General features: G+C 37.5%; 1 pseudogene; it reads right to left on the bottom strand.

The window, feature by feature from the left end:
* LOC100352166 (transcription factor Spi-C pseudogene) overlaps nt 1-23307 on the bottom strand; it is a 115953-nt pseudogene extending 92646 nt beyond the window's left edge.
* Between the last annotated feature and the right edge of the window lie 1705 nt (nt 23308-25012).

Raw genomic sequence — 25012 nt, 5'->3', positions numbered from 1 at the left:
CATGGGATTGTATTGGAATTCCCTGGCACAATTCTAACGTCACCATTTGGGGCAAGTCTGATTGAGCATGTTCCAAATTGTACATCTCCTCCCTCTCTTATTCCCATTGTTATATTTAACAGGGATCACTTTTCAGTTAAAATTTAAACACCTAAGAATAATTGTGTGTTAATTACAGAGTTCAACCAATAGTACTAGAACAAAACAAAGAAAAAATACTAAAATGGATAAAGTATTAAGTTGTACATCAACAGTCAGCACAAGAGCTGAAATACTTTGTTTTTTAATAGTAATTCTTACATATCTAAAATTATTTTATTTTCTAACACTTATACTATATTTAAGTATCAAGATGGTTATAATTATGTCTGGTTTTCTCACAATTGCCCTTTGTTTAACCATTTATTCCTCAATGATAATGCATCAGCAGGGCAGATGTTTTTCACAGAGGTTAATATGCTGTTTAGGGCACCCTCGTCACATACTAGAGTGCCTGGGTTCAAGTTCTGACTTTGATTCTGATTCCAACTTCCTGGAGGTGGTAAGTGATGGCTCAAGTAGTTAGGTCCTTGCCATCATGTGGGAGACCTGGATTAAATTTTAGTCTCTTAGCATCAGCCTGGGCCAGACATAGATGTTGCTGGTGTTTAATGAATGAACCAGTAGATGGTAGATCTCCCCCTCTCTGTCTTTCTCTGTTTCTCTGTCTTTCTAATAAGCAAAAACATTTTAAAAACATATTTAAAAATAGTGAAATACTAGAGAGTTCGGAAGATATCATGCACTGACCCAAGGTTTCTTTAAATTTAGTGAGTTTGGATGACAGGTGAAAAACATTGACTTCACTTAGAAAGAAGAACCTAAATTTCAGACTTCATATCTAGTGGTTTGTTTTTGCACTGTGCAGACTTGAGATAGAAATACAAACTCGTAGACAACTCTGAGTTATAGTCATGCAACAAGCCAGGGTCGTATACAAAAGCTTATTTGCAAGTCTCAGTTTCCTCTGACATAAAAGATCAGTGACAATCTCTCCCTTCCAAAGCATCTAGCACAGGTCTTTGCCCACAGAAAATCTCAACGAGTTGTGGCTGTTCTTAGCAAACAGGTGGTAAGATAGGAAGTCTTAGTAGGACATCCCAGGAATAAGAAAGAATTAGTTGAGCCTTAGCTGAGAAGCCTAAGATGCTGCAGTCACAGGACAGAACATAAGGCAATCTGTCCATGTGTTTTCAGAACCAAAGCTTTAGAACCTAGGAGAACTGAAGAGAGCAAGATTGTAAGGATGTTCAGAAGGAACTAAGTCAGGGTTCAGAGCATAAAGACAGACTCAAGAATGGAAGAAAAGGCCAGAACTCAGACATCTAAGGCTCAAGGATATGGCAGAATCTACAAGTCCAACTTTACATTGAGTCACTGGTGTAAGGCCCTTACAGCCTTGACTGGTAAGCCAACTGGCCCAGGCTGTGGGGCCTCATGACACAGATGGAGGCTCTGGAGAAAGGACATGGGAAGTCATCAGACACTAGGCAGACCTCAGGCCTTATGAGTTGTGCTAAATTTGAAATAAGTGGCCATCATTTAGGCAACAGTGCCTTGAATTTATAGCACTAACAAGAATATACTAATGATATAAGCACCAATAGTTTGACTGTGGAGGATGGAGGATGTATTTAAAGATACGATGCCAAGTATAATCTGAGGAGTTTTGGTCAGAGAAGGCCAGCTATGAACATGGACTGGACATCAGCTGCAAAATAATCAAGTAAAATTAGTTCAGATTTCTTTCTCCCATCTTATGAATCTGAACTGCCTTGGTTATTTACTTCATTCTTATCTCAGTTTGTGGATTGATTCAGTTTTCTCATTTATGAAATGTTCTGTAATAATCTTCATGTGACATAAAAACACAAGGGCAGATGGAGTGGGTAGCTGCTGGTTGACTCTAATTTGCAAACTTGACTTATCTAATTGACTTACTGTCCTACCCTTGTCACCTTAACTGACCAGCCTCAATGTCAAAATGAAGAACTCCTGAGATCTTTAGTAAATAGGGATGTCAACCAGAAAGAAACTGTGCTGATTTATGATTAGCCGTGAACACATCTCAGATTGGATTGTCAGGGTGAGGAAAGCACAGTGTGATGGCTTTCTGCACGTGTTCTTGGTATATTCATTAAAAATAGCAATGCATTTCTTTAAGAATAGCTATGAATAGAAAAATTGCTATCAGGAAAAAAGTTGACTAAAAACTTTTGATTATGTTTCTCAATTTTGGTTGCATTTTAAAATAAATTGAGAGGATTTTTAAAATCCTGTGCCTAGAGTACAATCCAAAAATAAGACTGAATTTCTGGAGGTAGGACCACAAATCCAGTGATTTTTGTAAAGTTACCTGGGTAATTGTGTTAGCCAGCATGGCTGCAGATGTCTTCCAGAATGAATAAAGTAAGAATGCTAAATATTAAAGACTTTCTTTTTTCTCATAATAGAACAAAAATTGATTTAATTATTTACAACATAGGATTAAAATAAATCAAGTTTTGGTCCAGGATATTTAGAGGTTGGCTATGTGGAATGGGAGTGTGAATTCTATCTCTGTGTGGCTATAATACTTTTCTTTAGTGCATTTATTAACCATGAGTGGAGAAAAGATATCAAAAGAAAAAAGAAAAATTCAGGGTATTGGTCTTGATAAGAAAATTATTTTAGTAATAAGGTCTAGTATTGACTATTTTTCTCATATGGTTAAAAAGCAAATTTGAGTTTGAAGAGATAAATATATGTTCCCTGACTGGGTATTAAACGATGTATGTATGCACTGAAGCACCAGTTTATATCACATAAATACAATTCTGCTAAATTTTCTAAAATTTACTTATTTATTTATTTATTTGAAAGTCAGAGTTACTGAGAGAGAAGGAGAGACAGAGAGATCTTCCACCTGTTGGTTCATTCCACAAATGGCCACAACAGCCAGTGCTGTGCCAGGCCAAAGCCAGGAGCCAGTACCTTCATCCAGGTCTTTCATGTGGGTGGCAGGGGCCCAAGTAATTGGGCCAAACTCTGTCGCTTCCCTAAGGCAAATTAGCAGGGTGCTAGATCAGAAGTGGTACAGCCAGCACATGGACCATGACGATATGGGCTGCTGGTGTTGTAGGCTTCGGTTTAATCACTATGCTACAATACTAGCCTTGTCAAAATATTTTAAGTAAAAATTTAAAAAAAAAGAAAAATTGAGGAAAGAATGTTAATATTTATTTTTCTTCACATGCTTTAAAAATGTAAGTACTTTAAAATATACTATTTTGTAGTACACAGTTCACTGAGTTTTATCAAGCACAGTTTTGCAGCCAGACAATTTACAGAATAATTTCATTACTTTGCAAAGTTACCTTCTTCTGGCTTGTAGTCAACTCCCCTCCCCATCCACAGACTGCGGCAGCCACTGATATCACTTTAGTGAGTTTTGCCTTTTCTGAATGTATAGCAGGTGGACTCATGCAGTTTTGTGGTATTTTAATAGGGATATTTCTGATAGAACATAATTAATATATGGCTTTTGTGTAACAAGCTCTGAAATAATGAACTATCTTTGACTGAATGGGGACTTTCCTTAATCAGGAAGAATTTGTTGTGAGAGCTATCAGCATTGTAAACACTGAAAACAAACATAAAAAGGTATAATTTGCCAATTTAAACCAAATACAAGGATAGAACTATTAGGATTGATTTAGAAAAATATCAATCACATAATTAAACCGAAGGAAATAAAGCACAAGGCAGAGGTGATAGTTTTAAAAATTAATAAAAGGGGCTGGTGCTGTGGCAGCGGATTAAGCTTCTGCCTGCAATCCCAGAGTCCTGGCCGATCCACTTCCTATCCAGCTCCCTGCTAGTGCAGGGAAAGCAGTGGAGAATGACCCAAGTTCTTGGGCTCCTGCACCCACATGGGAGACCCAGAAGAAGCTCCTAGCTCCTGGCTTGGGTCTGGTCCAACCCTGGCCATTATGGCCATTGGGGGAGTGAACCAGAGGATAGAAAATCGCCCTCCCTCTCTCTCTGTAACTCTGACTTTCAAATCAATCAATCAAAAAATAATGAGTCAAATATTTAATTGTTACAAAAGCAATATATAGTTGAGAAATTAGAAATAATGGTAAACAAATAGAAAAACCTCTCGTATTACCACCAGTTAGAGAAAAATCATGGTGTTTGTCCAACATTTTAAAATATTTCAGATAGACTCATATGCATACATTTATAAATAGAGATAAATATATATTGCTTTATTACAAAACTGGCTTGTGCTGCATATTGCTTCATGAAAGATCTTATCTCTCAAATACTTTCACAGAATTTTGAACTATGAATACTTTTTTATGTCAGTGGTATATGGCAGTGGGAAAAGCCCCGTGATAGTGATTATACACTTTGAATGATTGCACTGAGCCCTCCCCTTACTGATTAGATGACCTTGGGCAAAATACTGAATTTCTTCATCTTTATTTTACTCATTTCCAAAATAGGGACAATTATATCTAACTTACAGGTTTATTTTGAGAAATATGATAAAATGAAATAATATGAGATTAGTTCCAAAGGCTCATGGAAAAAGTGAACTGAAGGATAAGTTATTTTAGTACAAAAATTTGAAATCCATACACACAAGCAGTTTTAAAATGTTTATGGAACATAGAGATCATGAAAAAATTTTGCATAGATTTCAAAAATTTTCTGCACCGAAGTACAATTTTTTGATTCTCTTTTTGCACAGATTTTTTTTTTTTTTTTTGGAGATCTCTTAAACACATACAGCATCTAGAACAGAGGCTGCAAAATAATAATTACTCATCTGCTCAACCAAACCAAAGCACCAGAACAAGTCAGGATGTAATTAAAATAAGTCTATAAGGTGAGAGGTATTTGACCTACTGCCATTTGATAAAATTTATTCACCCCCCAGCTCCATGCTGAAATTTTTCACAGGCCCTATGCCTTTTCTGTTCTTTTTTAGGTATTTTTGAGTCCTAGATCAAGTTAACTTATACATATATTCTCATTCAGAATTAGGTTTCTGGGGCCGGAGCCATGGCTCACTTGGCTAATCCTCCGCCTGCGGCGCTAATATCCCATATGGGCACCGGCTTCTAGTCCCGGTTGCTCCTTTTTCAGTCCAGCTCTCTGCTGTGGCCCGGGAGGGCAGTGGAGGATGGCCCAAGTGCTTGAGCCCCTGCACCAACATGGGAGACTAGGAAGAAGCACCTGGCTCCAGATGGGTGCAGTTTGGGCCATAGCGGCCATCTGGGGAGTGAACCAATGGAAGGAAAACCTTTCTCTCTGTCTCTCTCTCTCGCTCTCTATAATTCTACCTGCCAAATAAAAATTAAAAAAAAAAAAGAATTAGGTTGCTTAGTCATACCCAGCAGTCAAAATTCTTTTTTATTTATTCTTTCATTTTTAAAAATTTATATAAAGGAAATAAACTTTAAGTGTTTTGATCTTGATTGTTTTCTTATTTTTCTTTAATTTTTACAATGGCATACTTTCAATTTATTTTATACTCACAAGCTTAATTATCCACTAAATAAATAATTCAACAAGTAGCAAGTAGAAAAAGTATCATTCTTCTAGAAAATTGGAAATCCAGTTTTCCCAATGCAGTCGAGGAGACTGTCCTTTTTCCAGGTAGTTATCTTAACTTGATTGTCAAAGATTAGCTGTTTGTAGATTCATGGATTAATTTCTGGGGTCTCTAGTCTGTACAATTGGTCAACATGTCTATTGTCGTACTAGTAATAAGCGTTGAATTACTGCCCTGTAATATGTCTTGAATTCACATATCATGATGCCTCCAACTTTATTTTTATTGTTTAGGATTACTTTAACTATTCAGGATCTTTCGTAGCCCTATATGAATTTTATGGTGATTTTTCACAATCTCAAAAGAAATCTTTTGTATTTTGATTGAGATCACATTGATTATGTAAATTGCTTAGGATAGTATGACGTTTTGATTTTAATTCTTCCACTACATGAACATGCAAAATTTTTCCTTTTATGGATTTTATTGATACTTTTTGCATTTATGTACATCAAGCATATCGGTCTACAATTTTCTTTATTTTTTTAAGATTATTTATTTTCAAGTCAGAATTACACAGACAGAGGAGAGGCAGAGAGAGAGAGGTCTTCCATACGATGGTTCACTCCCCAATTGGCCACAATGGCTGGAGCTGCACTGATCCGAAGCCAGGAGGCAGGAGCTTTTTCCAGGTCTCCCAAGTGGGTGCAGGGGCTTAAGGACTTGTGCCATCTTCTATTGCTTTCCCAGGCCATAGCAGAGAGCTGGATGGGAAGTGGAGCAGCTGGGACTTGAACCGGTGCCCATATGGGATTCCGGCGCTTCAGGCCAGGCGTTAAGCTGCTGCGCCACAGCGCTGGCCCCTACAACTGTCTTTCTTTCTTTTTTTTAATTTTTTATTCATTTATTTTATTTTATTTTTTTTTATTTTTGACAGGCAGAGTGGACAGTGAGAGAGAGAGAGAGAGACAGAGAGAAAGGTCTTCCTTTTGCCATTGGTTCACCCTCCAATGGCCGCCGCGGCCTGCGTGCTGCAGCCGGCGCACCGCGCTGATCCGATGGCAGGATTCAGGTGCTTCTCCTGGTCTCCCATGGGGTGCAGGGCCCAAGCACTTGGGCCATCCTCCACTGCATTCCCGGGCCACAGCAGAGAGCTGGCCTGGAAGAGGGGCAACTGGGACAGAATCCGGCGCCCCGACCGGGACTAGAACCCGGTGCACCGGCACTGCAAGGCGGAGGATTAGCCTATTGAGCCACGGCGCCGGCCTCTACAACTGTCTTTCATTGGATCTTTTTTGTTTTCGGAATTAAGGTGATATTGGAATTAAGGTGATGTTGGACTCATATAAAGAGTTTGGGAGAATTCCCTTTCTTTCAATAGTTTTGAGTAGTTTGAGAAGAATTTAAATTATTTTTTATTCTTTAAGTGTTTGGAAGACTTGATCAGTGAAACCACCTGGCCCTGGCTTTTTCTCTGTCAGGAGGATATTTATTACTGATTCAATCTCTATTTTGGTAATTGCTTTATTTAGGTTTTCATGTGTTCATCACTCAATTTTGATAGATTATATGTGTTTATAAATCAACCCATTTATTTGAATATTCCAATTTATTGACATATAGTTCTTTGTAGTAATTCCTGATGATTCTTTCATTTCTGGGATATCCATTGTATCATCTACATTGTCATCTCTGATTGTATTCATTTCAGTTTCTCTCTTATTTTTTCATTAGTTTTATATTTTTTCAAAAAAAAATCCAGTTATTCATTTCACTTATCTTTTGTATCATATTTTTGGTTTAAATTCTGTTTACTTCTTCTGTAATTTTTATTGTTTCTTCCCTCATTCTGATTTGGGGTTTGGTTTGTTCTTGTTTTTCTAGATTGTTGGGATGTATGTTTAATTGATTATTGGATGCCTTTCCAATTTCTTGATGTAGGCACTAACTGCAATAAACATTCCTCTCAACACATAGTATTTACTGTATCCCATAAGTTTTGATATGCTGTGCTATCATATTCATTTGTTTCTAGGAATTTTTTGATTTTCCATTTTTTATCTGACTTTTTTTATCTGACACGCTGTTCATTCAGGAATTGTTTAGTCTCCATGTATTTACATGTTTTCTAGAATTTCTTAAGTTGATTTCCAGGTTCATTCTATTGTGGTCAGAAAAGATATGTAATATAATTTCACTTTTTAAAAAAAATTGGTTGAGACTTGCATTATGGCCTGGCATATGACCTATCCTTCAGAAAGTCCCATGCACTGATGAAAAGAATGTATATTTTGCATCTGTGAGATGAAATGTTCTGTAGACATCACTTAGGTCCATTTGGTCCATAGTGTAGATTAGCTGTGTTTTATGTTGTTTTTTTTGTTTGTTTGTTTGTTTAGTTGATATGTCCATTGATGATAGTGGGGTGCCAAATTCTCCCATTATTACTGGAGCCTATGTCTTCCTTTAATGCCATTAATATTTGTCTGTTTAAGCCAGGCATCATAGCATTGGGTGCATATGCATTTACTATTGTCACTTTGTCCTGTTGAATTGATCCCTTAATAATTACATAATGCCCTTCTTTGTCTCTTTTAACAGATTTTGTGTTAAAATCTATTTGTCTATTATTACAATAACTACTCCTGCTCATTTTTGCTTTCCATTAGTATGGAATATCTTTTTCCATTCTTTCATTTTCGATCTGTATATATCTTTCGTGGTAAGATTTGTTTCCTGTAGGCATCAAGTAGTTGGGTCTTGTTTTGTAAACCATTAAGCCAGAATGTACCTTTTAATTGGAGAGTTTTGACTATTTACATTCAAGGTTATTATTGATAGGTAACTACTTGATCCTTCAATTTTCCATTAATATTCCTATTGTGTTTTAGATTTTCTTTGTACTTTTACTAGGAGATTTTTCTGTCTTCACATTCTTTCAAGATGCTATCTTTCCCTGCTTCTGTGTGTAGCACATCCTTATTTATCCTTTGTAAGGCTGAACAAGTGGTGACAAATTCTTTCCATTTGTGTTTTCGAAAGTCTTTATCTCACCTTCATTTATAAATGAAAGCTTTGCTGGGTACAATATTTTTCGTTGACAGTTTCTTTTAGAACTTGGACTATGTCTATTCGGTCATTGTTTAGTCTGTAGAGTTTCTAATGAGAAATCATGTGTCAATCTAACTGGAGATCTTTTGAAAGTAATCTGATATTTCTCTCATGGAAATTTTACAATCTTTTTTTATGTTTTACTTTGGAAAGTTTGAGTATATTTTGTTGTGTTGAAGATCTTTCCTATAAGAAGTTCTGTGTACTTTCGGTACTTGGATGTCCTAGCTTTCTGCAAATTAGATATGTTTTCTGCTATTATTTCACTGAACAGATATTCTAATCTATCTCTTTCCACCTTAAGGATCTCCTACTACACTTAGGTTTGGTTATTTGATAGTATCCCATATACTACATACATAACACTATTTTTGGCCTTACAAATTTTTCTTTTCTTGTATGACTATTTCCAAAAATTTGCCTTGTTGCTTGGATATTTAATTCTTCTGCCTCACCAACTCTGTCAATAAGGCTTTCTACTGCATTTTATTTCACATATTTGATTCTTCAATTCTAATATTTCAGTTTCACTTCTCTTCAAAATCTCGATCTTCCAGCATAATTTCTCATCTATGTCATGTCAAGTCTTCTCCTGGCCTCTGTTTGAGGCTAGAATTCAGAAGGACATATATTTGTGTTACCCTTTCCATGTTCCTACCTACAATCATCCTTTACTGCCTGGCTACTCTCTAGTTTCTGACATCTTCACATTGTAGTTGGGGAGGGAGGAATTCTGAGTAGGGAGGAAATGTCCTGGCCAGAAGCAGTTGTGTACATGTCTGGGGACGGCTGGCTTCCTTGGGATACATTCTCTGTCTCTTGAGCATTTCTCTCTGGTTCCCTGACCTAGGCTTCTCCTGAGCTAAGTGAAAGCATCTCTATTTCTTGGAGACCCTTAGGACTTATTCTAAGGCCTGGGAATCTGACTTTTATCTACAAGTTCTGGATTCTTTTGCTTCACTACCTCTTATGCAGTCACTAAAAATGTTTTTAATTGTATTTATTAAGGGGAAGAAAGAAAAAAAGAGATAGAGAGAGTGCCTAACTGTTTGTTGACCACCCACTCCCACCCCCGCCCAATGCCTGCAACTTCTGGGGCCACAACCAAGAGACAGGAACTCAATCCAGATCTCCCACATGGGTGGCAGGGATCTAACTATTTAAGATATGGCCTGCTGCCTTCCAGGGTGTACATTAACAGGAATCTAGAAGTGAAACAGTGATTGCATCCAGATACCTCAATATGGCACACGGGTGTCTTAACCTCTATCTCTAATGCTCACCCTGCAGTCTTTTTGAATAGGCCCACACTGCTGCTCCTCTAACATTAAAAGCCTTTTTCCCTCTTTTTCCCATGAGGACCCAGAAGAATCCCTGGCCCTACCATAGTGGAATTGCAGGCCATTTCAGCACAGGGGCACACATCTAACTCTGTGACTAAAGCTGTTAGGAATGAAAATCATGTACTTAGTGTTACTATAGTAACAAGAACATTAATCTTAGGTGGTTATCTGTTTGTGGTCCAAACAAGGGGCGAAGGTGGGATTTGCATCAAAAGTCATCTGATTTTAAAGATCTTTTTTTCACACTTTCTTATCAATCCACAGTCAGGGATTAATAGATAAATGTTGAATCTGCCTCTAAGGCCAAGTGTGGAAGTTACTACATAGAATCTGGGAAGATAAGCAGAGTTTAGGAGTTTAAGTAGTAAATATTTTTTCTCAAATATTTCAGGGAATCATGTTTATTGTTCAACAAAATTATAACTGCAATAAATTCTTTTGACTATTAACTGAAGTTGGCGTTCTTAATTTTTTTCTATTCTTTTGTCCTCTCTAAAATTGAGCACCCATCGACTATTATAGAGTAAATATCCTCATTCAATGAAACACTCATGTTACATATGAGTCATCTGGATTGTGTTAATAAAGTGCCACCTATCTTGAGAACAGTCCAGGTAGATAAAATATAGAGTGTACTATTGCCACAGTGTTGGCTCTGATTTCATGTTTTACTAGCCAATCAACGTTCCACATTAATCACTGCTCAGTTGAGTAATAGCATTTTCATTCGATGTCTGTCTCTACTTCTGGCTTGGTATATGACCAGAATAGTGTTCAGTGGTGGAACTGTCTTTGAAGTTTTATTTTATCCTTTTTCTCACTGAAGCACTTTCCCAGAAAGGGCTCAGAGAGAAAGACTTGGCAGAAGCAGGGCCTTTTGTTTGTCTGAAAGTGTCACAACTCTGCTTATAGGCAGGTCCAGTTTGTTTTCAATGTCCCAGAGCCTCTGCTGCTTAAAAAAAATACCCACATCCTGGAAGTAAAAGTGCCCCAGTCAAGTAAAATTTGGACTTGAGATATTGGAGTAAAGAGATCAAAAAGACATGTGATGTTTTCAGTATTTTGACATGCCAGAAGTTTTATTCCACAACCCTGGATAATAAATATGAAAAAAATATTCACCATCAAAGGAGCAGAGCTATAAATATCACAGTTGTAGAAGTATCCTGTTTTCCCAGCACCATCTGCTGAATAGACTGTCCTTGCTCCCAGGAATTGGTTTTAGATCCTTGATCAAATATAAGTTGGCTGTGGATGTTTGGATTGATTTCTGGTGTTTCTATTCTGTTCCTTAGGTCTATACATCTGGTTCTGTACCAGTACCATGCTGTTTTGATAACAACTGCCCTGTAGTATGCCCTGAAATCTGGTATTGTGATGCCTCCGGCTTTGTTTTTGTTGTACAAGATTGCTTTAGCTATTTGAGGTCTCCTGTGCCTCCCTATGAATTTCAGCATCATTTTTTCCAGATCTGAGAAAAATGTCTTTGGCATTTTGATTGGTATCACATTGAATCCGTAAATTGCTTTTGGGAGAATGGACATTTTGATGATATTGATTCTTCCAATTCACAGGCATGGAAGATTTTTCCATTTTTTGGTATCCTACTCTATTTCTTTCTTTAATATTTTGTAGAAACATGCCGGGGGATTCCAATTCAAACCGATCAAGGTGGCATGTACCAATGCCATCTCACTAATCCAAGTGATCAATTTCAGGTCACAGTTGATCACACTGATAGGTCTAAGAGTCAAAGGGATCACATAAACAAGACTAGTGTCTACTAATACTAACTGATAGAATTAAAAAGGGAGAGAACGATCCTACATGGGAATGGGGATACACAGCAGACTCATAGAATGGCAGATGTCCTAAATAGCACTTTCTCTGAAGGGAGGAGAGAACTTACACTTTGACTTTGGCCTTTTCTAAGTAAGATTGGAGTCGGCGAACTCAGGAGGCTCCCATAGCCGTGGCAGCTCATGACAAAACCCTTGGGTGATTACTGACGCCATAAACAAGAGTGTCAATTTTAAATCAACAACGAGAGTCACTGTGCTCCTGCTCGCCATATAGGACCTCTGTCCTTAATGTTTTGTACTATGCGAATTAACAGTAAAACTACTACTCAAACAGTACTCTATACTTTGTATGTCTTTGTGGGTACAGTCTTTTGAAATCTTTACTTCGTATATACTAAGTTGATCTTCTGTATATATAGATAATTGAAAATTAATCGTGATGAAGAATTGGATGGGAGAGGGAGTGGGAGAAAGGATGGTTGCGGGTGGGGGAGAGGTCTTGGGGGGAAAAGGCGCTATAATTCAAAAGTTGTACTTTGGTAATTTATATTTATTAAATAAAAGTTGAAAAAAGTATCCTGGTAAAATCAACCATATCTTGCATATCTTTCCCATCACAGGATTAATTTTGGAGTGATATAGTTTGTAAAAATGTTTGACAAATATTTTAGCAAAGATTTTTGAAAGTGTTTTCCAAATATATTGAATAAACATAGTAAATATAAACATATATATCTTCATAAACTATCATGCTTTATTTATGTAAAATAGAATTATTATGGTTGCAGATAATAAAAATACAAGTAGAGCCAGTTGAAGCAAAAACAGAGGGGATACCAGAAAGATATGCCAAAGTATATATTGACATCAAAGTATATTAGGAAACAGAACACATATGGGGCTTCAGAAATGGGCCACAGGAATGTAGCCCTTGTAGAAAACTAGGGAAAACTTCTTAGTTTCATGTCTTGATCCATTTTGTGCTGCTAGCACAGAATATTTCAGGCTGAATAATTTACAATTTATAATGAACAGAATTTGTTTCACTCATTATTCTAATGATTGGGAATGTCAAGATCAAGAATCTATGTCTGGTAAAGGTCTTATTGCTTTCTTATAACATGGCAGGAGGCATCACATGGTCAGCAACTCTGCATGTAAGCAAGAAGCACGGGGCTGAGATCACCCTTATATCAGGAATCCACTCTGGCCATAATGGCAATGATGCATTCATGAAGACAGAGCCCTCATGCCTACATTTGAAATTTCATTCCACCACTTACTAGCAATGACACTACTTTGTACTCATGTTTCCTCATCTGTGTAATGAGTATATATTATTTTGATGACTTCTTAGAGATTAAAATTAATTAATGTCCTTTTAAAATGCTTTGAATATTATGTGGCATGTTGACACACCCAACAATGTTAGTTGTTCTTGCTTTGTTTCTTTGGGAGGGTCAGTATGATAAATCAGTTCCATTTTATCTCATCCTCCTGAGTCACTGAATCAAGACCAGATTTTTGCTGCATAAATTTGTACTCAGTTCCTTGCCTGGATAGTATTGGCTCTGGTTGTTTTTAATGAGGACTTAACAGATAACTTACAGTTGTTAAGCTTTTAAATAATGCAAACATCACAGGATTGAGGAATAGCCACTAGCTAGAACAGGACTTTGAATTCATCTTTAACTTCACGACTCTAAAGGAATCTGTATGACACAAGGGCCTTTTTCTAACCTCTCATATGAGAAGACAGATGCAGATGAAAAATGTTGCCTCTCAGAATTATAGTCAGTTTAGGCACACATAAAATTAAGAGTCTTTTAGGTTAGGAAATAATAATATACCATTGTTTTCAGCTTCATAAATATGCATATCTGCCCATAAGTCTTCAAGTTTCCACAGGCTCATGAATAAATCCAGGGACATGAATTTGGCTCATATTTCTTATTTAGTGTTTATGTGCTTGTCCATCTGTTGTCTGATCATTGGATGATAGCTGAGATTCATGCAGCTAAAAGAAAGACCTATTTCTACTCCCAAGTCTGTTTTCACAAAACAATCGATCTGTTTTCAAATGTTGTATGTAATTATAGAGTATATTTTGGAACAAGAAACATACAAAAAGCCAGTTCATTCCTCTGTTCTTCCATAATTTCCCTTTCATTCATATACCTACACAGACACACATAGACATACAAAAGCACGCATAATAAGAAGGTACGTGGTACAAAAGTGAACAACCACAAAGCAGGTTGATATGGTTATTGGACTTAGCTACAGCTACAAAATTTACATATTGTGTGACAGTCATGAATTAATGCTTTTAAAAAGATTATTAACAAAACAGACTTTGTACAGAGAGGGACAACTGTCCCTCAAAGGTATCTGAATATTTTATATTTGAGAAATAGTGGAAAGAAACCAGAAATTCCTCAGGACCTTATCACTCAATTGTAAAGCCTCTCATGGCTTTTATAATTACAAACCTCTGAGCTCACCTCTTATGCACAAATATATGTTAAAACAGTTTTATTAAAATGGTATGTAATTGTTTAAATGCTCTATATATGTACAAGGGTAAACAGATATTTGTTCTCCTATTCAACAAGAAATTTTTGCTAGGGATGTGTTCTTGTGGATGAAGAAGACACGCTTAACTTTGGATATTAAGCATTGGAGGGAATGTGGGAATAGTTTTATGGAACAGAGAATTCCATATATTCTGGTCTCAATTTGAATAGGGTTGGGAATAAGTGTGAATAGATATTGATGTAATTTAAGCAGAAATTTAGACTAGTGTAATTACCATGGGGAGATGAGAATGGGACCCAGAACAGAATTGGGGTAGTTTAGGGGGAGATAAACCTTCCCTCCATTCTTACTCCACTATCTTGGCCTGTCTCTTACTTCTTGTAATTTTTTTTTTAACTTTTATTTAATTAATATAAATTTCCAAAGTATAGCTTATGGATTACAATGGCTTCCCCCCCATAACTTCCCTCCCATCCACAACCCTCCCCTTTCCCGCTCCCTCCCCTCTTCCATTCACATCGAGATTCATTTTCAATTCTCTTTATATATAGAAGATCAGTTTAGGCCGGCGCCGCGGCTCACTAGGCTAATCCTCCGCCTAGCGGCGCCGGCACACCGGGTTCTAGTCCCGGTCGGGGCGCCGGATTCTGTCCCGGTTGCCCTTCTTCCAGGCCAGCCCTCTGCTGTGGCCAGGGAGTGCAGTGGAGGATGGCCCAGGTGCTTGGGCCCTGCACCCCATGGGAGACCAGGAAAAGCACCTGGCTCCTGGCTCCTGCCATCGGATCAGCGCGGTGCGCCGGCCGCATCGCGCCGGCCGCGGCGGCCATTGGAGGGTGAATCAACGGCAAAAGGAAGACCTTTCTCTCTGTCTCTCTCTCTCACTGTCCACTCTGCCTGTCAAAAATAAAAAAAAAAAAAAAGATCAGTTTAGCATATATTAAGTAAAGATTTCAACAGTTTGCACCCACATAGAAACACAAAGTGAAAAACACTGTTTGAGTACTAGTTATAGCATTAAATCACATTGAACAACACATTAAGGACAGAGATCCTACATGAGGAGTAATTGCACAGTGACTCCTGTTGTTGACTTAACAAATTGGCACTCTTGTTTATGGCGTCAGTAATCTCTCTAGGCTCTAGTCATGAGTTGCCAAGGCTATGGAAGCCTTTTGAGTTTGCCGACTCTGATCATATTTAGAAAAGGTCATAGTCAAAGTGGAAGTTCTCTCCTCCCTTCAGAGAAAGGTACCTCCTTCTTTTATGACCTGTAATTTTTAGCTTGAGGCACTGTACATGTATGTTTTTGTGCAATATGTGTGTACAAGAAAGTAGGGCACTATTTCATGTCTCAGCTGCTCCACTTGTGGTCCAATTCCCTACTAATGGTCTAGGAAAAAGCAGAGGATGGCCCAAGTCCTCCGGCCCTTGCACCCACGTAGGAAACTCCAAGGAGGCCCCTGGTTCCTGGCTTCAGTCTGGCCCAGCAATGGCTGTAGCAGCCATTTGGAGAGTGAACCAGCTGATGGAGATCTCTTTCTCTCTCTCTCTCTCTTTCTCTCTATGTAACTGCCTGAAAGAAGAAATAGGCTAGGGTGATTGGTTTATTGAAGTCAATCTCAAAAGCAAGACAATGAGCTATTGAGTGAGGACCCTATTTTCAAATCATTGTAAAGAAAACTGTAGTAGAGGCTTGAGACTGTTAGAAAGCAAAATCTTTGAGCCTAACCCATTATTTCACACGTTCCTTACTAAAGGGAAGAGATGAGACAGGATCATAAGGCAGGGGCAGAGTCAAAAGAGGAATGTGTTTTAGCACAAAAATATATAATCATTTGTAATCAGAAATGGAGGAAACAAGAGGAATGTGATGGATTGAGAATGAAGGGGCAGAGTTGATCGATGAAGCAAAGACCCAGAGGACTTAAGGATGAAATGTATTAAGATAGAAAGTGGAATGAATGCTTTACATAAAAAAGATAATTGTTTGAGACAAACTAATGGGAAAGTATGGGTAGTAGAGAAAATCTGAGCTGAAAGTGACTATAATTAGAGTGCCTGAAACAAAAAGCTCCATGGTGCCAGCATGCGGTGCAGTTGTGGTCTCCACCCTGGTCAGAAGATACTGGCTTGACCAGATACATGGAGAGCTCTGGGGCACCCAGCAGCACTTACATTATTATTTAAGGCAATAGTTTTCATTACTCAGTGAGAGTGAGTCCTCAGGGAAAGTATTACTGGTCCAGTATTGGAGCCATCTTCCCTTACCTATGCATGCATTGCAAGACCCAGTGTCACTACTCATGGCTACACTCCACTGACATTCCAAAAGAAGTTCTGAGCAAGGTCTACCAAAGCAGCTCTTGCTCTAAGTCAACAATGTGTTTGTACTGTTTATGGAGGCTGTCAGATGGGTGAGCAAACAATCTGAGAAGGGAATGAGGATGCAAAGCAAATGTAAAACAAGACTGGGACAAGCTGAGTTCAAAATCAATTTATGTTTCTATGACAAATTCAGGAAAATAAAGCTATTATGAACTATCTTATAAATGTGGATACATTGGAGATCTTTATGTCAGAAGTCACAGAAGTTTGCAAATCAAATTATGAATAATCCATATAAATAAACTAATGAACATTTAGGTTTACTTCTTAATTTTTATATTCCCACAGTAAGCAGTACCTCATCATCCAGATTATCTAAACTGCATGTTTGGATTATGTCAGATCCCCTTCAAGTTACCTATTATTCCTCACCTTCACTTTTGCTGGACTACACTTTGGTATTTGGCATTGAGGTGCCATGGGGAAACTGTGTGAAACATTTTCTTTTTTATCTGGTGTAGGAATATTACTGAAGATATTGCTCACCACAGCAGAAAGTAGCTGCTTTGTGCAAGCCTTTCTTTGGCCTTAGGTCAGAGCTTAAATTTCTTCTGAGCAACCGGAACATTTTGATTCTACGGCATTGAAAATGTTGTAATTGGTTATGATTCCTTTTTTTTTATTTGGCTGTGTATCAGCTGAGAATGCTTTTAGCCACAATTACTTATAATAACTTAAATAAATGAGTTTTTCATTTTCTTTCTACATAGCATGAAGTCTGAAGAAAAGTGACTATTGGAGTTGGTTCAAAATTTCGTATGAAGATCAATGTCTCTGAATTCTTTCAGACATAGGATGGCTGCCACAGGTCCAGTTATAATTCTTACACTTCAGTGTGCAACAGAATTGCCTGAGGAGCTCAGAGAGCACACAGAGGTGTAGATACTTTGAAGTAGAATGGGGTTTGAGCTTCTTCCATGTTAACCGTTTTTCAAGTGATTCTAGTCTGGAGTGGAGCATGGGAACCACTGTTCTGTACCAACCTGCAGGGCAGCATATCAAAGTGAAAGTCTTTCCTTTAATTAGTCAATGTCTTCTAGCCAGCAAAAAATAATTACTATCACAAAGTCACCCCAGCCACACTTCCTTTTACTTTTGCTCTAACGAAGGCTGGGGAAGGACTTAATATTCAAGAGATCAAAGAACTCTGCCATGAAGCTCAAAGTTTTAAGCAAGAAGTGTTATATAGGCAAAGGTCCATGATTTGAGGCTAAAATTGCCTCCAGTTATTATATAGGGACTTATTTTGTATTTTTATGTGATAATCTTATTCTGAATTAATTTTGTTTTCCTATGTTTCTCTGATATGTTCTAATAGAAAGATTGTCTTGTATGAATTTATATAATCTACCTTCAACTGCTATCAAATATGCACGAGTATATGTTGAATGTGCAAAATTCTTGTATGATCTGTTCCAGGATGGCCACTTACTTCTTTACCAACAAAAGAATTGAAAATGGACTAGGGAATGGTGTTTTGGTTTCTAAGATGCCTTGGGCCACAAGGAAGAGAATGCAAACATACCCTATACCCCACTTGTTCACATTCTGTGTTGTAATTTCTGTTGACTGCATGATACATAGAATCAAACTAAAGCTGATGCTTCACATTTATTAGGTGTATCTTGGTATTTGCCTCTTCTGGCAATTTACTTTTAGTCTCAGTATGAATCCTGATTATTTCTTGACGTTTGTTATCTCCAGCTCATTAGATCATAACCTTGATTATGTATCCAGCTGGCTGAAAAACTCTGGTGCTTTGGCTCATACTCTGCTGTATGTAAGACCCTGGTATGTATGTTTTTTACTTAAAACCTCTCCAGGTTATTTTATTAGTAGTAAGTGTTGAGAAACAACTGCTCTGCCAGATAGATTCTGTGGCTTAGCTTGGTTCATCTGATTTCATTCCCAATTTTAATTTCTGTTTTCAGAGTCTAATTCTCAGCACTTCTGTCCTGTCTGTAGATGTTAACCTGATCTTTATTTGTCACAGTAATTTGAGCTCTGTAGTTATTTCTTTGATCCTATATTGTGGATTCCAATTAACCATTCTCTAGCATTTTAGTGGCAAGATCTAGGCTTCTCTGATTCTCCATAGTATTCCAATTCATCTCACAGAGAGCTAGAAAATGTGGGAAAATGTTGGAGCTTACAAACTGTATATAGTCAGCCAATTATTGAGCCTGTGTTTTATTCAATTTTCTTTTGCCAGAGAGTAGGTAAATTTTAAAGAAAAGAGGTTTATTTTGGCTCATGGTTGTATAAGTCCAAGGTCATGGGGCTACATCTGGTGATGACCTTCTTGCTGATGGTCCCGAGTTGGTTCAAGGCATCACACAGTGAGAGACGGGGAACAGCCATGTGCATCTGCATTTCCTTATAGAAAGCCATCAGTATTTAATCATGAGGGCTCCACTCTGATGACCTTACTAAACCTAATCACCTCGCAAAGACCCCACTTGTAAATTCCATAGTCAAACTAAGTTTCTACCCTATCAGCACCTCATAGTGGGGACAAAGTTCCAAAAAGAGTTTAAGAGGCAAAAATTACAGTGCTCTGTCTTCAGGAAGCTTTCTTTTTTCCATTCCATCCTATTTTACCTATAGGTTAGGTAGGTTCTTCTTTGGTCCTGTCTTACTCTGTTTTTTGTCCCCAACTAATTCTCATTAAACTGTCCACATTAAACTCTCTGGACACTGACAGGTGGTTGCTTTAAAGCTCTAGCTTCTAAACCCAGAAAGGCTCACTACTCTATTCTCTCCTCCCAATTTCCAATAGATCATTTCCTTTATCCTGGAATTTCAAATAATTTTTCTCATCAACTGTCTTCAGATTATCAGCCTTCTAATTGTACCTTGAATGCTGTGTCACCTACAAATACAAACTATGCTTCAACTATAGGTAAAACTATCAGTTGCTAAACACTCAAACTTTGGAGACCAGTGGTCAGGGCTCAAATCCTGAGCCTGTAACTTCCAATCCTTTTTATTCACCTGCAGAATGGGATATTAATAGTACCTAATTTGTAAGATAGTTGATAGAAATTAATCTGACACATAGTAAATGCTCACAAAAGCTAGGCATTTGCAGAAGATGCTGAGAAGGAATTAGGGTTAGGTCCTATTTATTTATTGGGGATCAGTGCCTACAAAAGGAAGAAGAAAAAAATTCAAAAGAGTTGCTGATCTTGCTTTGTTGCCAGGTGAATATCTCCTTGCAGAACAACTCTGTCTTGGGTGGAAATTGCCAGACCTTTAGGTCCTTGAATTGCCAAGCACCAGATGCTACCCCAGGGATCTTGTGGTCTTAAGGGAGGGGAACTCTGTGTGGGCGAGGACAACCAGGAAGACTCAGGCAGTTGGAGTGTCTTGCTGCTAATTCTCCTTTGCCATGTATCAAGGTGTTCCTTGTAGAAGAAGCAAGTGCCCGTCTGTGTATATTACAGTCTCACGTAACCATTCTGGTCTGAAGGAGAAAAGGGCACATGTCTAACATGCACCCAGTCATGGAGAGGTGATTTTTATTCATATTGTCTGTGTTTAGAAGTAATATCCTAGTTAGGGTGCCTATTGTCTTTATACCACCAGGCTGATAGAACAACATGCCATAAACCATGTAAATTCATTTATCAGAGTTTTGGAAGCTGCGAAGTCCATGCTTACTATGTTGGCATATTCAATGTCCCGGTTCATAGATGGCTGCATTCTTGCTGTGCCATCATGTAGGGGGAGGGCATGATGTATCTCTTAGACTGCTCGGCCACACTACCAGTCAACGATATATCTCTTATAAGGCTTCGAATGCCATTTCTCACATTTCTGCTAACTCATGACCTAATCTCTTGAAGGTCCTTTCTCTTAACACCATCTCGCTGGGATGGCGTAGACCTTCACCATTTGAATTTGAATTTTCAGGAACAGAAACCCTCAGAATATAACACTTGTCAACACATGTGGATAAGGCACTTTGGCAACCTGAGGATATGCATAATTCAGGTGATTAGATTCCCTCTCTACAGTATAGTCTTTTATCATCGCAAACAAGAAGAAATGAAGTAAACAAAGTGGTAAGAGGGTTATTTTAAATATGTGCCAATGTTCAGGGCTTTGTCTGCAGTAGTTTCTGGAGATTTTGCAAACACAGCCTGTTAGCACACAACAGTATTTGTTCTCAGAGTTCCCATTACTCCACTTTTCATAACTGCTAAGGCTACTACTTCATAATTTATAAAAGGCTTAGTTTTAAGAATCTGTAAGAAATTGTAGAAGAGAAACCTAATCATTGATATATAGCTTATTTTCCAGGGCAACTAAAATTCAAGGCTGATTTGCTTAAAATGGTGGTACAGGTCCTAACAAACATTTAATTTTTCAGATGCTGTGATCTTTGTCTTCACTCTTTACTCTAAACCCAACAGGAACTGGATTAATTCCCAAAGAAAAATACATGGAAACGATTTTTCGGTAGAGCTGAATAAAATTTTTCTGAATCCCTTTGGCTTGGGTAGTCATAAAGACAAAGCCAGCCAGACTGTTCTATGGAGTTGTGCACATGGGAAGTGGGAGATTGTGGAACTGTGGACTCTGGACATTATACACAGGAGCCACTCCCTCCGAGGCTGTCCATAGCAGCATCTTCATGTGTTCCTAACTCATGCCAGTCAAGTGGTAAATGTACCTGGTTGATGACATCTAGCCAGAATCATCAACATGGAATTAGGTTCTCATCATCTACTAAAAGGAAGTGTAGTTTACCACTGTATGCAAATTTTGTAGTGACAGAAAGCGCAGTTGAATCCTGCTACTGAAAAAATGTCTGTGGGAATTTATGCAAGTGGTTTTGCTTCTCTAAATCTTAGCTTCTTTCAGCTAAACAATGGTGATAGTAATTTTGAACTGGGGGACTTCAGTGTCAACTGCCTCGCAAAATAGTCTACAAATAAGTGCCAATAAAATTATCCCCATTGTCATCTTTCTTTTCTCTCACCCTTTCAGAGTTCAAGAATCCAAGTTTCTTTTGTACAAATTTCTTTTTTTAAAAGATTTATTGATTTATTTGAGAGGCAGAGTTACAGAGAGAGGGAAAGACAGAGATCTTTCATCCACTGGTTAATCCCCAAATGGCTGTACTTTCTATTCCAAATTTGTATTAGGACCAACATCCATTAGTCTTATCATCTCTCCTAAATATTTATCTGTAATTTTTACAATTCTTCTCCAAATACCTTACCCATGACTACTGTTCTTTCTTTGCATACTTTTAAGTTAAATCAAAATAGATGCATTAATAGCTATAGGGTAAAGGTTGTGACACATGGTGGATGGAAATACATCAATCAAATGTGTTAGATAGAGACATTGACTTCAATGAGTGTCCCATGATACTATCTATGGTTCCAATCATCATGTGGTAAGGCCCTCACCAATGAATGGATCAGTACCTCTGTATTCATAGTTCATCTCCAATTTATTTCTTTGTTAATTTCAGCCCAGTTCAGAATAGATTAAATAGCTGGGTTCAAATCTTAGTTCTGCTACTTTTATCTCTAAATTAGGGGCAGTTATAATACCTACTAAAGGGTCTTATCACAAGGTTAAAATGTGATAAAACCTATAATATACTTTAAGTAATTTCTGGCACAGTAAATGTTGACTATTGATGTTTTATTATTATAATTATTCACATGAAGTCTCCCTGTTCTCATGATAGGTATCTTAGCCAAGTTCTATGGTGATCTTATTTCTTTTGAGTCACTGTTATACAGCACAATCATCCTAGAGTTGAAGCATGGATAGCTTTTTATCAAAAGAAGGAGATGACAAAACAAAGTCATCTGTATAGCATTGTGAAACATATATAATGCAATCTAATCTGTAAAGTCACAATAGGTAGATAATTATAAGCCTGGAAATAACCACCTTATCAAATCCCATGACTTTGTAACCTAAAAACTCTCTACTCTTCTCTCATCCCCTCTATTGGTCGCCTTCAGTGAGTTAATAACCCAAATAACTGAGCCCTCAACAGCGGACATAAGAATGTGTCAGTTAAGTAGAATTAGTAAAATATAAAATGTTTGCTTTCCAATGACTCCATTTGAGCAATTGCTGAGGTCATTATTGACTTACTGTCCTAGTAGATGAACATCACAGATGTTCTAGAATATTTATGAGATTATCTTATTTAGTATAAAAATTTTTAATAATTAAGGATACATTGAGAATATAAATAGACTTAAATTAGTAGAAAATAAAATCACTAATAATGCTGACACATTAGCTAGACACTCTGACAAATTAGCCAGTTCTTCACATATCAGTCTATATTAAAACAAACAGATTATGAGGGGAAAGTGAATCAAAAACTTTTTCATGTAAAAGATACATTTTTCCACAATTGCCAAGATATGTGGTAGTAAAGGAGTTGCAATGTGAGTTAAGTCCAAAGGGTGACATTTGATGTTGCTTAAACATTAATGTCTCTTACAGTTTTTAGACATTCCATTTTAGCTTCTTGAGAGTCATTATTGTCTTGACCTGTCATGGCGGTTCCTAAAACCATGCCATTGTCTCTATTATTAATCAGATTATATTTAATCACCATTTTTCTCCTAAAATAATTAAGATGTACTCCAAACTCCTTAATTCAAGACATTTAAATTCTGTCCGTTGGATGGCTGCACACAGACACATGAAAATACAAGACAAAATATAGTCATCCCAAAACATTGAAGACACAGTGATCACTAGTGCTGAAGATATCTGTGACTCACAATATGCAGTATATGTTTGCATTAAATAAACAAATCCTTTAGAAATACAGTGCTTATCTTCTGAGCAAAAGAAGTTCCATTTTAACAAGGCCTGAAAATACTGTGGAATAATAGTGATAGATCGTGGAGATTATAATTATAACTGGTTTTCTCCAATAAAATATGATGGATTTAGAATGCTTTCACATGCTGGTATTTTTGTAATGACATTTTAGATATTGGGTTGGGTATATCACCCTTAGTGAATAAACAAATGCTCTTGAAATACATTATTCTGTGAATTATAGGAACAAAGCCTAAAGCATCCTAGTGGAATAAGCTTGAACAATAAAATGTGAAACACTCTATAAACATAAATGAATGCCGAAAGACATGAATATGTTCTCCCTTGTTTATTTTCATTTTTGTATATAATAACTCATCTCTCATTTGATATATGCATACATACACATATATATGTATATATATATATAAAATACCATGGATTTCACTACAGATAATAACTCACTTTGGATAATGTAATCTGTGAATGACAGCATGGGGCCAGTAACAATACCTCAGGAACACATGGTAATGATTTCTCTCAGGTGTGTGAATTTAAAAATTTTGGCAAGGAGTAAGTGAATCTGATAAGCATTAAATGGCAGTGTTGCTTTTAGAAAGAAATGACATGAATAATTCATCAACTGCATTGGTGACATATTTAGCTGCACACTGTGAAGGTGAACGCATGAGCCACACGTCTCTCTTGCATCACTGCAGCTCACAATCACCAATGTCTCATCACTAGCCTTCCAAGAGCTATCTTAAAATAGAGGTGTCAATTTTTTTTCCTAATACAGAAAGCAAAAAATAATTGAATAGGCCATTTTGCCTGAATTTACAGGGACTGTATTCAAGGAAGGATTTTCTCCAATAAATGGGTATGTCATAAAGAAAGCATGATGTATCTCTAAAAACTATTTGCCCCATGATAAATTTGACACTTGTTGCAAAACAACCTCTGTGCTCTGCACTTCGCTGTTACAGTTCTCATAATAGCAAGCAAAGAGGGATCATCTCTGTTCCCAGGGGAGAGCACCCATTTCCAAGAAAATCCACTCCCAATCTAGATGAACATTTCTGTCCCCTCCCCAAAATTTCAAAGGGATATTAAAGCCTACAGCTCTCATAATTTCAGGGCAGACTCTCACTAGAACCTGCCAGCTCTCTCTGCTCAAGAGGGGATTTTCGTTTTGTATCAGTCAGCTCTGCTGGCGTTTGGCTAGGGGCATGTGCATCCTTGAATTCCTTCCCGCAGCATCATCAAGGGCTTTTGACAGCACTGATTCACCTGGTTCGCTCAGTTTGTTCAGGCAGTGCCAGTTTCTACTTCCCATATGTGTATCATATTTAATAGGCCTCCTTTCATTTCAAAATATTCCCATCTGTATGCTAAATTATGGTCCTTCTAAAGCTTTTATTCACACTGTTAAG

This window comes from Oryctolagus cuniculus, chromosome 5, assembly GCF_051225735.1.
Source record: "Oryctolagus cuniculus isolate XC-2025 breed Fujian yellow rabbit chromosome 5, ASM5122573v1, whole genome shotgun sequence".
Classification (NCBI taxonomy): Eukaryota; Metazoa; Chordata; class Mammalia; order Lagomorpha; family Leporidae; genus Oryctolagus; species Oryctolagus cuniculus.
This window is presented reverse-complemented; position numbering and strand designations above follow the sequence as displayed.